Genomic DNA, 12,667 nt, shown 5'->3' on the forward strand with positions numbered 1-12,667 from the left:
GATGTCACCCTGGCATGGATGGCCATGGCCGGTCACCCACCACCGGGTGTGGGCGGTCATCCACCGCCGGGTTCGGGAGGTGGGTGACCGGGTTATGGCCTTCCATGCCAGGGTGACATCAATACACAGGGCGGTCACCCACCGGCTGCACCCGGCGGTGGGTGACCGATCGCACCCAGCAGTGGATGACCGCCCGCACTCGGCAGTCTGCGGTGGGTGCTGCTATGTGGCTGAAAGGGGGGATACCAACTGCCATTTCCACTTGCACATTCAAGTTTATGTGTTAGCCTGCCCCGCCCCCGAAGAATGCGTGCTCCACCATTGCAATGCCAGTGAGTGACGATTTTTAAAAGATGCACCACCGCGATAGCGTGCACATACGGTTGGCGGGGTGTGACCGTGATGGTCCTTGACCATGCAGCAATTGTTACGCACAATTGGAGTATCAAGGATCATCTTCTGTGTTGGCGGTTGGCGTACCCGGATGCCGTGTGTACACACACTGCATGCGTCCGCATACATGTAATGTTTGTAGGTCTACATGTGTGTCAGGCCATGTCCGGAATGCGTCAAGAATCATTATGTCATGGCAATGGCCCGTTTCCACGTGTCTCATTGATGTACATTAGTTGCATGTGTGGTCATACTATTGACCTTGCCAGTGGTTAACAAAGGCCACTGATGTGAGCCCAAGTTGCATCATATGTGCATGGTTATGTGGTGACGTCTTGGTTTTGATGTCAAACGTTTCTAATTGTACACATCTACACAGTCCATTAAGGCTGTGTACCCACATTTGGAAGCAGTCGTGAGTGTGTGGTTTGTGTGTGCAAGTAGCAATTATGGGGGTATACATGCATTCTGTGAATGCTTTTGTGTGTCGCCTGTTGTATGTTCATGCCTGTCATGTGAGGATGCACAGCATTGTAGGTGGGGTCATGGGTGCATGAAGACAAGGAGGGTGTGTTCCATGTTTGTGTTGTGTGTGCACGTCCATGTGTGTCTGTGGGGATGCTTGTCCACACATGGTCCCTTAGTCATGTGATGCTGGCTGTTCTTTCAACATGTGTGCATGTATCATTGGACATGTTTGCACACAGGATGTTCTTTGTGGGTGAACATTGTGTGTGTAGTTAGCTGTAGTGCCTTATATTTCTGTCACGTCACACATTCAATCAGTGTCTGCAACATGTATTATTTGTATTGTGTTGGTCAAGATGTGATAGTGTGTCACAGCTGTGCGGTGTTGGTCTATTGACATCTGCTCCCATCTACTCCCACACAGGAGGGCTTCAAATGTGCATCGACCATACACAGTGCTGGAGGACATGGTTGAAGAGGAGGTCATCCACAAATTCCGGCTTGACCGAACGACATTGCAGGACCTTGTAGCCCAATTGTCACCTCATCTGCAGCCACGCAGGCCATATCCAGGAGCAATTACACCCACAGCAAAGGTGATGGCGGCACTTCACTTCTTCGCAACTGGCACTTTCCAGTACACAATTGGTCATGCCGGGGGGATGTCACAATCCATGTTCGGGCAACAAGGAAGGTTTGGGTCCTGTCTCTGACCGGCTTGGACCACTCTAATATAGCAAACAAAACGAAAGGCCAGTCAGGTTTACTTTTGTTATCATTTGATCACACCCAGCCTATAATTACTGAGCGATCAATGTTTTATTTCTATTTTTTATCTTCTTGTACTTTGTTATCTTTTTTGTATGTCAAAAAAAGAACAGTTATCAAACAATAAAGAATACATTCAAAAAAACAATGTGCTCAATATATACAAGTGTTCAATATGTACACCAACAATACTGGATTTCAAAAACACCAAAGATACATCACAACAAATAAATTAATACAATGCCTAAACATAATTTCAGAAATAGGCACCAGTCATTCAAATTATAACAGAAGATAGGTGGACAACACAGTTAATAGATACTGCCTGCCTGTCTTACTGAGCCAGTGATTAGGTATTTTTATGGTTGCACTACTAGGGACAGGAAGCGTGATATTGTTTATATCCCTAGTTGCACCCTTCTTCTTTATCCCTGGCTCGGGGTCAATGCGTTTCGAACCACCAAAGGATTGAGGGTTCTCCTCAGGACACGGACTGGATGAAGCCGTAGCTGTAAATAATCATAATGGAGTTTGGTGTAAGTATTGTGTAGCAATCACATTACAATGGACTCAGAGACTCTAAAAACCGGTATGTGTAAATACCTGGGTGTAGCATTCGTGGTCTATTTGGATGGGGACAGCAGCCTCACAAAAGACAGAATTTCTGCAGGGAAACAGGTATATTAATGAGTGGGAGCCTGTATCTACAATACGAGCTGTGACGTTTCAAGCGAACACGGCTGGATGTACAACCGTCCTACCTGTCTGGATGGTACTCTCATGTTTAGTTAAAGTGGGAGCGGGAGCCTCGCACTTCGTGAGTTTTCTGTAGAGAAATGGATAATATTGAGTGAGGATCTGGCTCTGCAGTGAGCGCAGTACTTTGTAAAGGAAGCAATGCTGACCGAAAAAACGTCCTACCTGATCTTCAGGAAGGGTGTTTGTGAAAACTGATGGTGCGGCCGTTCGGTCCGGTAATTCTACTTCATAGGATTTTAGCTGTTTAAAGAATGCAATTGTTCAAACCGCTCCGCATCTGTACACGCCAGACGCCGGAGGTACAGATGCGGAGCGGTTTGAACAATGAATGAGTAAGTACACAAGCCCCAGAGGGCGCAACCCTCTTGGTCTGATCGCGTAACACCGCGCACGACTCTCGATTGTAATGCTACTCTTGCATTCTTCAAACAGCTAAAATCCAATGAAGTAGAATTACCGGACCGAACGGACGCACCATCAGTTTTCACAAACACCCTTCCTGAAGATCAGGTAGGACGTTTTTTCGGTCAGCACTGCTTCCTTCCAGAGCCAGATCCTCACTCAATATTATCCATTTCTCTACAGATAACTCACGAAGTCCGAGGCTCCCGCTCCCACTTTAACTAAACATGAGCGCTCCATCCAGACAGGTAGGACGGTTGTACATCCAGCTGTGTTCGCTTGAAATGTCACAGCGCATATTGTAGGTACAGGCTCCCACTCATTAATAAACCTGTTTCCCTGCAGAAATTCTGTCTTTTGTGAGGCTGCTGTCCCCATCCAAATAGACCACGAATGCTACACCCAGGTATTTACACATACCGGTTTTTAGAGTCTCTGAGTCCATTGTAATGTGATTGCTACACAATACTTACACCAAACTCCATTATGATCATTTACAGCTACGGCTTCATCCAGTCCGTGTCCTGAGGAGAACCTTCAATCCTTTGGTGGTTCGAAACACGTTGACCGCGAGCCAGGGATAAAGAAGAAGGGTGCAACTAGGGATATAAACAATACCAAGCTTCCTGTCCCTAGTAGTGCAACCATAAAAATACCTAATCACTGGCTCAGTAAGACAGGCAGGCAGTATCTATTAACTGTGTTGTCCGCCTATCTTCTGTTATAATTTGAAGGACTGGTGCCTATTCCTGAAATTATGTTTAGGCATTGTATTAATTTATTTGTTGTGATGTATCTTTGGTGTTTTTGAAATCCAGTATTGTTGGTGTACATATTGAACACTTGTATATAATGCGCACATTGTTTTTTTGAATGTATTCTTTATTGTTTGATAACTGTTCTTTTGAGGACATACAAAAAAGATAACAAAAAAGTACAAGAAGATAAAAAATAGAAATAAAACATTGATCACTCAGTACTTATTGGCTGGGTGTGATCAAATGATAACAAAAGTAAACCTGACTGGCCTTTCGTTTTGTTTGCTACAATCCTTTTTCAGCATGGTACTGCGGGATATGCTGCAAGCCATGATGCATTACAAGGATGATTACATCCATTTCCCATGTCCGGTGGAGCTGGCTGCAGTGAAAGGTGACTTCTATGCCCTGGGCCAGATTCCACACGTAGTGGGTTCTATTGATGGCACACATATTGGTCTGGTTCCACCCCAGGCACGTACACCCGTCTATCGCAATCGGAAGCACTACCATTCTATCATTGTGCAAGTGGTGTGCCTGGCTGACAACATCATCGCCCATGTGTGTGCCAGATTTCCCAGGTCGGCACATGATTCCCACATCCTGCGGAGCACCATTGTTCCCCAACTGATGACTAATCTGCATCAAGAACGTGCGTGGCTTGTAGGTGAGTGTGCGGTGATGACTACTGTGTTGTATGTGTGCGATGCAGTTCACACCAATCCTGGCAGTGATGTATATGTCTGTCACCCCCCCACCTAGGCGACTCTGCGTACCCAAACCACCCGTGGCTGCTAAGCCCCCTACGGAATCCAAGTACCCCTGGTGAAATGCGCTATAATGAGCACATAGGAAGACACGTCGGGTGTTAGGAACGTACATTTGGACTGGTGAAGTCTAGGTTTTGCTGCCTGGATAGAACCGGAGGGGCCCTATAATACTCACCAGGCAAAGTATGCAAAATAGTGATTGACTGCTGCATGCTCCACAACCTGGCCTTACGCAAGAACATTGAACTGATCATGGACACTGCAGACCAACAGGTTGCTCCAACTCCCAACCCACCCATGTCCAGTGATGAGGATAGTGGGGAGGAAGAAGGTGTGGACCTGAGGCGTCAGCTCATTGATTGCTGCTTTCCTTGACTGTGAGTAACTACCTCTTGTGCTGCTGATCAATGCGTGACGTATGTCTGCTGGTGATGGGTGGATGTGGTGTGTGAATGCTGCCTGTTATGTTCTGTTTGCACATGTGTGTGGGACATGGTGTACGAGCAATGCTCCCTGATGTGTGTCCCGTGATCCGCTTACTTTGAGATGATTGTGGGATGTGGGATGTTGTAGTACTTTGTTGTGTGATGGGTGTGATTCAGTTTCCTGACCTGTGCTTGTTGTTCTCTGATTGTCCATAGGTCACTCACACAGAGCCATGATTCCAAACAATATTAATCCCTGCACCTGGTGATGACAACAACTGTGACAAACCTGTGTTTCAACATGGAGATCACACAGCCTTCAGTGTTTCCGTGATTTTTATTTACAGGGTGTGGATTACTGTTAGTACATATTTACAAATAGGTGTTGGGGGGGAAGTGTGAGTTGAAGGTCATGTCAGATGACAACACCGTGGGGACACCACATTGTGCGATGTACACCTAGTCCAACAGACGTGTGCCAATGCTTGGCATTGGGGGGCAAGATAGTTTGCAGAGTGAATGCCAGGCTCAAGGAAGGGTGAAGTCAGTGGCGGCCCATCTTTGAGCAGGTGGATGGTGCATTGCCACTGCTCTGTGCTGGATCCAGCCTCGGACGGCCCCTCCGTCTTGGAGCCAGAGCGGTGCCAGCTGTGGGGGCAGGTTGTTCTGGGACCACCTCCCTGTCAGTGGCCTCAGGTGATGGTGGCGGTGGTGTTGGTGCCCTGTCCTGCTGGCCACTTGGGGGAGGGGGAGGTGGTGTTGGTGTCCTGTCCCACTGGCCACTTGGGGGAGGGGAGGTGGTGTGGCATGGGATAACCACTCCCTCCAGAGAGCTGTTTGCTGCCCCATGAGGTCAACAATTTGTCCCATTCACGTGTCCATAGACCGCAACAGCCGGCAGGTCTGTATCGAGTCTTGATGTGCCCGATCTGCTGTGCCTGCGACCGCTCCTAGGAGGCTTCCACTCTGGCAATGGCAGCCAGGGTCTCAGTCCCAGGATGGGCTGGGTGTTGTTCCCGACCTCGACTTGCACCTGTACTTCTGTTTGTGAGCTGTGGCCTCACCTGTGTCCTCCCCCGTCCACTCTCCCTGCTAGCCTGAGATGTTGATCGACCATCATCGGACGATGGGTCAGGCAGGGTGGCACTGGCAGGAGTGGTGGTGGTAGAAGCTGCACAGCTCACAATGTCAGGTGTTTGTGTTGTGACACTGGCCAAGGTGGTGGAGGCAGGGATGTCCTGGGAGCCTGATGGCCCTGGGAGTGTGCTTGGGCCAGCATCGTCCTCTGCACCCGTGGTGTCCATGGAATCTTCACTGGAGAGTCCTGGCCATGAGGGGGGCGACTGGTGCTGGCGGTTGCTGGTTTCGCCTGTCAAGTTGCGATCACCTGAGGGACAAGATTTTAATGATCAATGTTGGGACATGACAGGTTTGTTGTTGTTACATTACAAATTTTTAGGGAATCAGGACATGGTTGTTGGTGTCATCATGCTGGTGTGATAGACAGTACTGGGCATTATGGTGGTGTGGAGGTGGGGAGACAATACTTGTTTTTGTGTGTTCCGGTCCTGCTATTGGATGGTGCCCCTGTGAAGATGGCTAACTACCTGTAAGTTTGACGGGGGAGATGCACTGGTCAGCAATTGGTGGGTGGACTCCATCTTGCTCTGTGATGGAACATGGGGGCCTGTTGGGAGTTGTAGTGCTGGACCCACCACATACCCACCCTCCCTGTGGACATGGGGGCCTGTTGGGAGTTGTAGTGCTGGACCCCCTACACCCCCACACACCCCAACCCTCCCTGTGGACATGGTGGCCTGTTGGACGTTGTAGTGCTGGACGCCCCCACACACCCACCCACCCCCACCCTCCCTGTGGACATGGGGGCCTATTGGGAGTTGTAGTGCTGGACCCCCATACACACACACCCACCCCCACCCTCCCTGTCGACATGGGGGCCTGTTGGGAGTTGTAGTGCTGGACCCCCACACACACACACACACGCCCACCCTCCCTGTGGACATGGGGGCCTGTTGGGAGTTGTAGTGCTGGACTCTCACCCCCCCACCCCCACACTCCCTGTCGACATGGGGGCCTGTTGGGAGTTGTAGTGCTGGACCCCCCACGCACTCAACCACCCCCACCCTCCCGGTGGACTTGGGGGCCTGTTGGGAGTTGTAGTAATGGACCCCCTACACACCCACCCTCCGTGTGGACATGCGGGCCTGTTGGGAGTTGTAGTGCTGGACCCTCACACACACACACCCAACCCCACCCTCCCTGTCAACTTGGGGGCCTGTTGGGCGTTGTAGTGCTGGACCCCCACACACACACACCCACCCCCACCCTCCCTGTGGACATGGGAGCCTGTTGGGTGTTATAGTGCTGGACTCTCACCCCACCACCCCCACCCTCCCTGTCGACATGGGGGCCTGTTGGGAGTTGTGGTGTTAGCTGCTTTGTGATCATGCAAGCCTGGGAACGTAGGAGTCAACATTTGTGGTGGATCCTGGTGGGTGCATTTGAGCCCTGGACTTCACATTTGGGTGACTATGTGGTCCACATGCATGGATTGGAGCCTGGGAGATGTGTCTTGGCAGTTGTGCAAGGCAGACCATGACAGTGTGATAGTGATCATTGGTTTGTACTTACCAGCCTCTAGTCCCTCTTCTATTTCTTCCAGGCCCTCAGGGCGCAGTATGCCCAGCACCTTCTCCTCCCATTCTGAAAATGGTATAGGCTCCGGGGGAGTGCCGCCGCCAGTGTGTTGTGCCCGCAGGTGGTTCTTGGCCCTGATGCCTTTCACCCTTGCCTTGAGGTCGTGCCACCACATCGGGTTCTCGTGTTTGGTACGTGACACGGTCCCTGAAGCATTGACTCTGGTCACTATCCTGTCCCACATGGTGGTTTTGGTTGCCAAGGTGGTCTGCTGGTCTAGGGTACCGAACAGATGTTGTTCGACATGGATGATTTCATCCACCATGACCTTCAACTCACTCTCTGTGAACTTGGGGTTCTTCTTGGGTGCCATGGTGTGTGATGTGCAAGGTGTTGGTGGGGTGTGGTGGGGTATGCAGGTGTGTGGTATGTAGGGATGGTGTTGTGGGGGTTTGTGTGGTGGGTGTGTTGGTGTGCAGGTTCTATGTGTGTTTGTGTGTGTCTGCTTTTTGTGCTATTCCGCCTTTTTCTTCCAGCTGTGCTGGGATGCAAAGGATTGTGGTAATGGGAGGGATTCATTTTATACTCTGTGTGGTTGTTGTGTCTCAATGGTTATTGCGAGTCAGGTGTTCTGTGGGTGTGGTGACTTGGGTGCTCTTGTTTGTGGTGGGGGGGGTGTCATTGGGGCGTGTAGTTGTTGGGGGTGGGTGTGTGTCCTGTTTTTGTGTTTTATATTTACTTCCGTCCGCCATTTTGTAATCGGTTTGACGGCAGGGGGGATGTTCGTTTGGTCCTTCCGCAGTCAAGCTCCGTTTGTCGGAGCTTTTTTCCGCGGCGGTGGAGGAAAGTGGTGAGTTCCGTTGGGAAGGCGGAGATATCCTAATCATGCGGCAGGTCTGGCGGCGGTTGGCCATTTTACGCGGTCAATGTGTCCGCGGCGGACGGTGTTTCTGTGGTACCGTCCGCTTGCGGCGGTCTTTGATGTGATCCGTCCACCGCGGTCGGTGTGTGATGACAGAAATTTCCTAATCGCAACCGCAACTTATCCGCGGTGCGGTCGGGAGTATTTTTGCCGTGACCATGGCGGACGGGACCCGTTTCTGTACGCCATCCTAATGACCCTCTTAGAATGGACAAAATATCGAATGGACAGAATATAGACAACAAAAATATAGAATGGACAGAATATAGACAACAAAAATATCGAATTTGAAGTAAGTTAATATCAATTTTTTAATAATATCCAATTTCTTTAAGTGTTTTTATGTTAGTATATGTGTGAAAAGTGTATATTTATTTTATAATTTATTTTAATTAAATAATTTTATGGTATTTATTTTTTGCATAATATAATTCTGTGGCGGGTTGTGGGTTTATAGGGGAATAGGGTGGGGTGTAATTTAATTATAATTAATTAAATATGTTAATTTATTTATTGGTATTTATTTTTAATTAATTTTGAATTAATTGTTATTTGTTAATTAATTCAAATATAATTGGTAATTAATTTCAATTAATTGATTAATTGATAATTATATTAATTTTATTAATTCATTTCCTGCAGCGGGTTGTGGGTTTATAGGGGAATAGGGTGGGAAGTAATTTAATTATAATTAATTAATTTTGTAAGTTTATTTATTGGTATTTATTTTGAATTAATTGTTATTTACATTTTTATTGGTAAAAAATTAAAATATAAATGGTAATTAATTTTATTTAATTGATTAATTGATAATTATGTTAATTTTATTACTTTATTTTCTGTAGCGGGTTGTGGGTTTATAGAGGAATAGAGTGGGAAGTAATTTAATTGTAGTTAATTAAATGTGTAACTTTATTTATTGGCATTTATTTTGAATTAATTGTTATTTACATTTTTATTGGTAAAAAATTAAAATATAATTGGTAATTAATTTTATTTAATTGATTAATTGATAATTATGTTAATTTTATTAATTTATTTTCTGTAGCGGGTTGTGGGTTTATAGGGGAATAGGGTGGGAAGTAATTTAATTGTAGTTAATTAAATTTGTAACATTATTTATTGGCATTTATTTTTAATTAACTGTTAATTATTTTTCAATTGCTAATTATTTATTTGTAAATTGGTAATTAATTTGCATTAATTGGTAATGATTTTTATTAAATATTTTATATTTGTATTTTTAATTGATTAATTATTATATTATGTTAAATTGGTAATGATTTTTTGTTTAATTTGTAATTGGTATTAATATATATTTTTTAATTAATATATGAAGTATTTACTTTCCCTACTGTTGCACTCACTGGAATGGGAATAGTAAATTTAACCCCTACGCTATCCAACGCTTTCCTTACTGTTGCACTCTCTGGAGTGGGAATAGTAAATTTTACCACTACGCTATCCAACGCTGGAATGGGAATAGAAATTTTTACCCCCACGCTATCCAACGCTTTCCCTACTGTTGCACTCTCTGGAGTGGGAATAGTAATTTTTACCCTCCCGCTATCCAACGCTTTCCCTACTGTTTCACTCTCACGAGTGGGACCAGTAATTTTTACCTCTACGCTATCCAACGCTTTCCCTACTGTTGCACTTTCTGGAGTGGAGTGGAGTATATTTTAAAACTTTGTTTCACAGAATACTTGTGTTTTTAAAACTGTTGTTGTTACTATTTTTCTTGTGCTCCAGATAACAGACTGCTTGTTAACTTTAAAACTTACCTCCCAGACACAGTCAGTGCACGCAGCGGAGCCAGCGCTGACGCTGCACGCTGGTCGCAGACTCCCCCTCGCGCCCTCCCGCCACGAGCGGAGGCCACGCCCCCATTTTAGGCCACGCCCCCAGCCGACATTACTTAAAGCTGTCGCTGGCTGAACACTTCCAAAGCTAGAGGTAAGCTCCTGAGGCGGAAAGCCGGGAGCGAGGCACTATATTTTAAAACTTTGTTTCACAGAATACTTGTGTTTTTAAAACTGTTGTTGTTACTATTTTTCTTGTGCTCCAGATAACAGACTGCTTGTTAACTTTAAAACTTACCTCCCAGACACAGTCAGTGCACGCAGCGGAGCCAGCGCTGACGCTGCACGCTGGTCGCAGACTCCCCCTCGCGCCCTCCCGCCGCGAGCGGAGGCCATGCCCCCTTTTTCAGGCCACGCCGCCTCTATCCCCTGCCCAGAGCAGCATAAATTATGTGCATATATCGATCGCGCAGCGGGCGAGCGCAGCGGGCGCGACGAATGCGCGCCGAAGGCGCGCCTAAGGCAAGCCCGTCTGCGCCCGTCCGCGGCCGGGCGCGGTCCAGGGCCATAACCCCTGTCCGTTCTCCCATTGACCCCATAACCTATAACAAACAGGCCCTATGGAACCTATGCCCAACAATAAATGAATGCTGCAGGCACAAAATGGAGGCCATTTCCTCTATTAAATGCCAACACTGCCCTTTTCAAACGCATATACAGTTAGGCGACAAAGAACGGACCAAGTGCCTCAGAGGAGGTCTGTTAAACTGTCGTTCCCTCCCGAGACACGCCATGCAAATTTGGAACTTGCTCCTAGAAGAGGACCTTGATCTACTCTTTCTGACGGAGACATGGTTAGGGGTTGATTCTGACCCTGAGATCATCGAATCCCTTCCACCAGACTTTAGCATAGCCAGGGTAGATCGACCGTTAGGCCGAGGAGGTGGCATCGCGATTATCAGCAAGGCCCCCCTGGTTTGTTCCCTTGAACCTCTTGGTATAGAAAACTGTGAAGCTGGCAAATTTGCACTGAAACTTGGCCCTCAGGATCATATCTCGGGTGTCCTCCTTTATAGACCTCCTGGGACCCTGGGAAATTTTAGACCAAGTTTACAAGAATATCTTGCCCATTTAGCGCTGAGACACAGGAAGGTCCTCCTCCTGGGCGATCTAAATATTCACTTTGATGATATCCAGTTAAAGGAAGTCACCGATATGAAGCAGGAATTACAAAATACGAATCTGATTCTAAAAAACCTAACACCCACTCATATTCATGGCCATCTATTGGACCCGGTGTTCGCCAACTGGGAGGGCATAAACACGAATAATCCTAATCCACTTCCCTGGACAGACCATTTTCTAGTCCCTTTTGAAATTAATACGGTAAGCAAGCGTTCCCCCCAATTGAGTGGCAATAATAGCTATCCTTACCGCAAATGGAAAAAAAATTCCCAACCCATTTTTAACGAGACGCTAAGCTTAGGTGGGATGCCGGGAGGCTCAGATAGTGAAAGTGCAAATCTAAACTTAGATACCCGAATCCTTGAAGCCCTGAACAAGGTAGCCCCTTTATCTACAGCCAAAAGAGGAAACAGAGCAAAGAGATCAGCACCATGGTACAATATAGATCTGCAGTCGGTCAGATCAGAGTGCAAAAAGCTAGAAAGATTGTGGCGCAAGGATAAGAATGATTGCACTAAACTTCAATACAGAACAGCCCAGAGAACCTATCAAAAACAGGTCAGAGCTGCTAAAGCAACCTTCTACGGAAACAGAATTAGCGAAGCAGACTGCTCATCTAGAGAACTCTTCAAAATCTATAAAGAAATCTCAGTCGTCTCACTCTCCAATTCTCCGGAAGCTGATTCTGTCATGGAATGTAACAAGGTGGCAGAATATTTTGCCAACAAGGTTAAGAAAATATACAGCTCTTTCTCCACACATCCTGTGGCTGGAGAAACCTTTACTGAACTGAAGGAACTAGAGTTGGCAAATTCTAAACCAAGGTTAGAATGCTTTACCGTACCACCCAGTAAAGTACTTGCAACCATCTGTACTAGCATAAAATCGGGCTCTCCACGTGACCCCGCTCCTCCAAAGGTTCTGGGCGCAAGTATAGCTACTTTAGAACCATACATCCGCCATGTCCTTGCAACATCCTTTGACTCCCAGACTCTGCCAAGAAACTGGAAAAAGGCAATTGTACTACCTATTAGGAAAAAACCCAATGTTAGTCATAATGTCCTGGAGAACCTAAGACCTATTTCTCTGCTACCCTATACCGCTAAAATTGCAGAGAAAATTGCAAATGTGCAATTGATGGCATTTGCGGAGAAGAACAATCTCCTACACCCCTCACAATCGGGGTTCCGAAGAGGCTTCTCTACTGAGACGGCCCTATTAAGAGCCACCGAAACTCTACGTCAAGGAGCTGATGCAGGCCTAACCATGGCACTGGTCATGCTAGACCTTAGCGCAGCGTTCGACACTGTAGCACATATCACCTTGCTACAGTGTCTGAACAGAGGAGGTGTGACTG

The sequence above is a fragment of the Lissotriton vulgaris genome, chromosome 9, assembly GCF_964263255.1.
Source record: "Lissotriton vulgaris chromosome 9, aLisVul1.2, whole genome shotgun sequence".
Lineage (NCBI taxonomy): Eukaryota > Metazoa > Chordata > Amphibia > Caudata > Salamandridae > Lissotriton > Lissotriton vulgaris.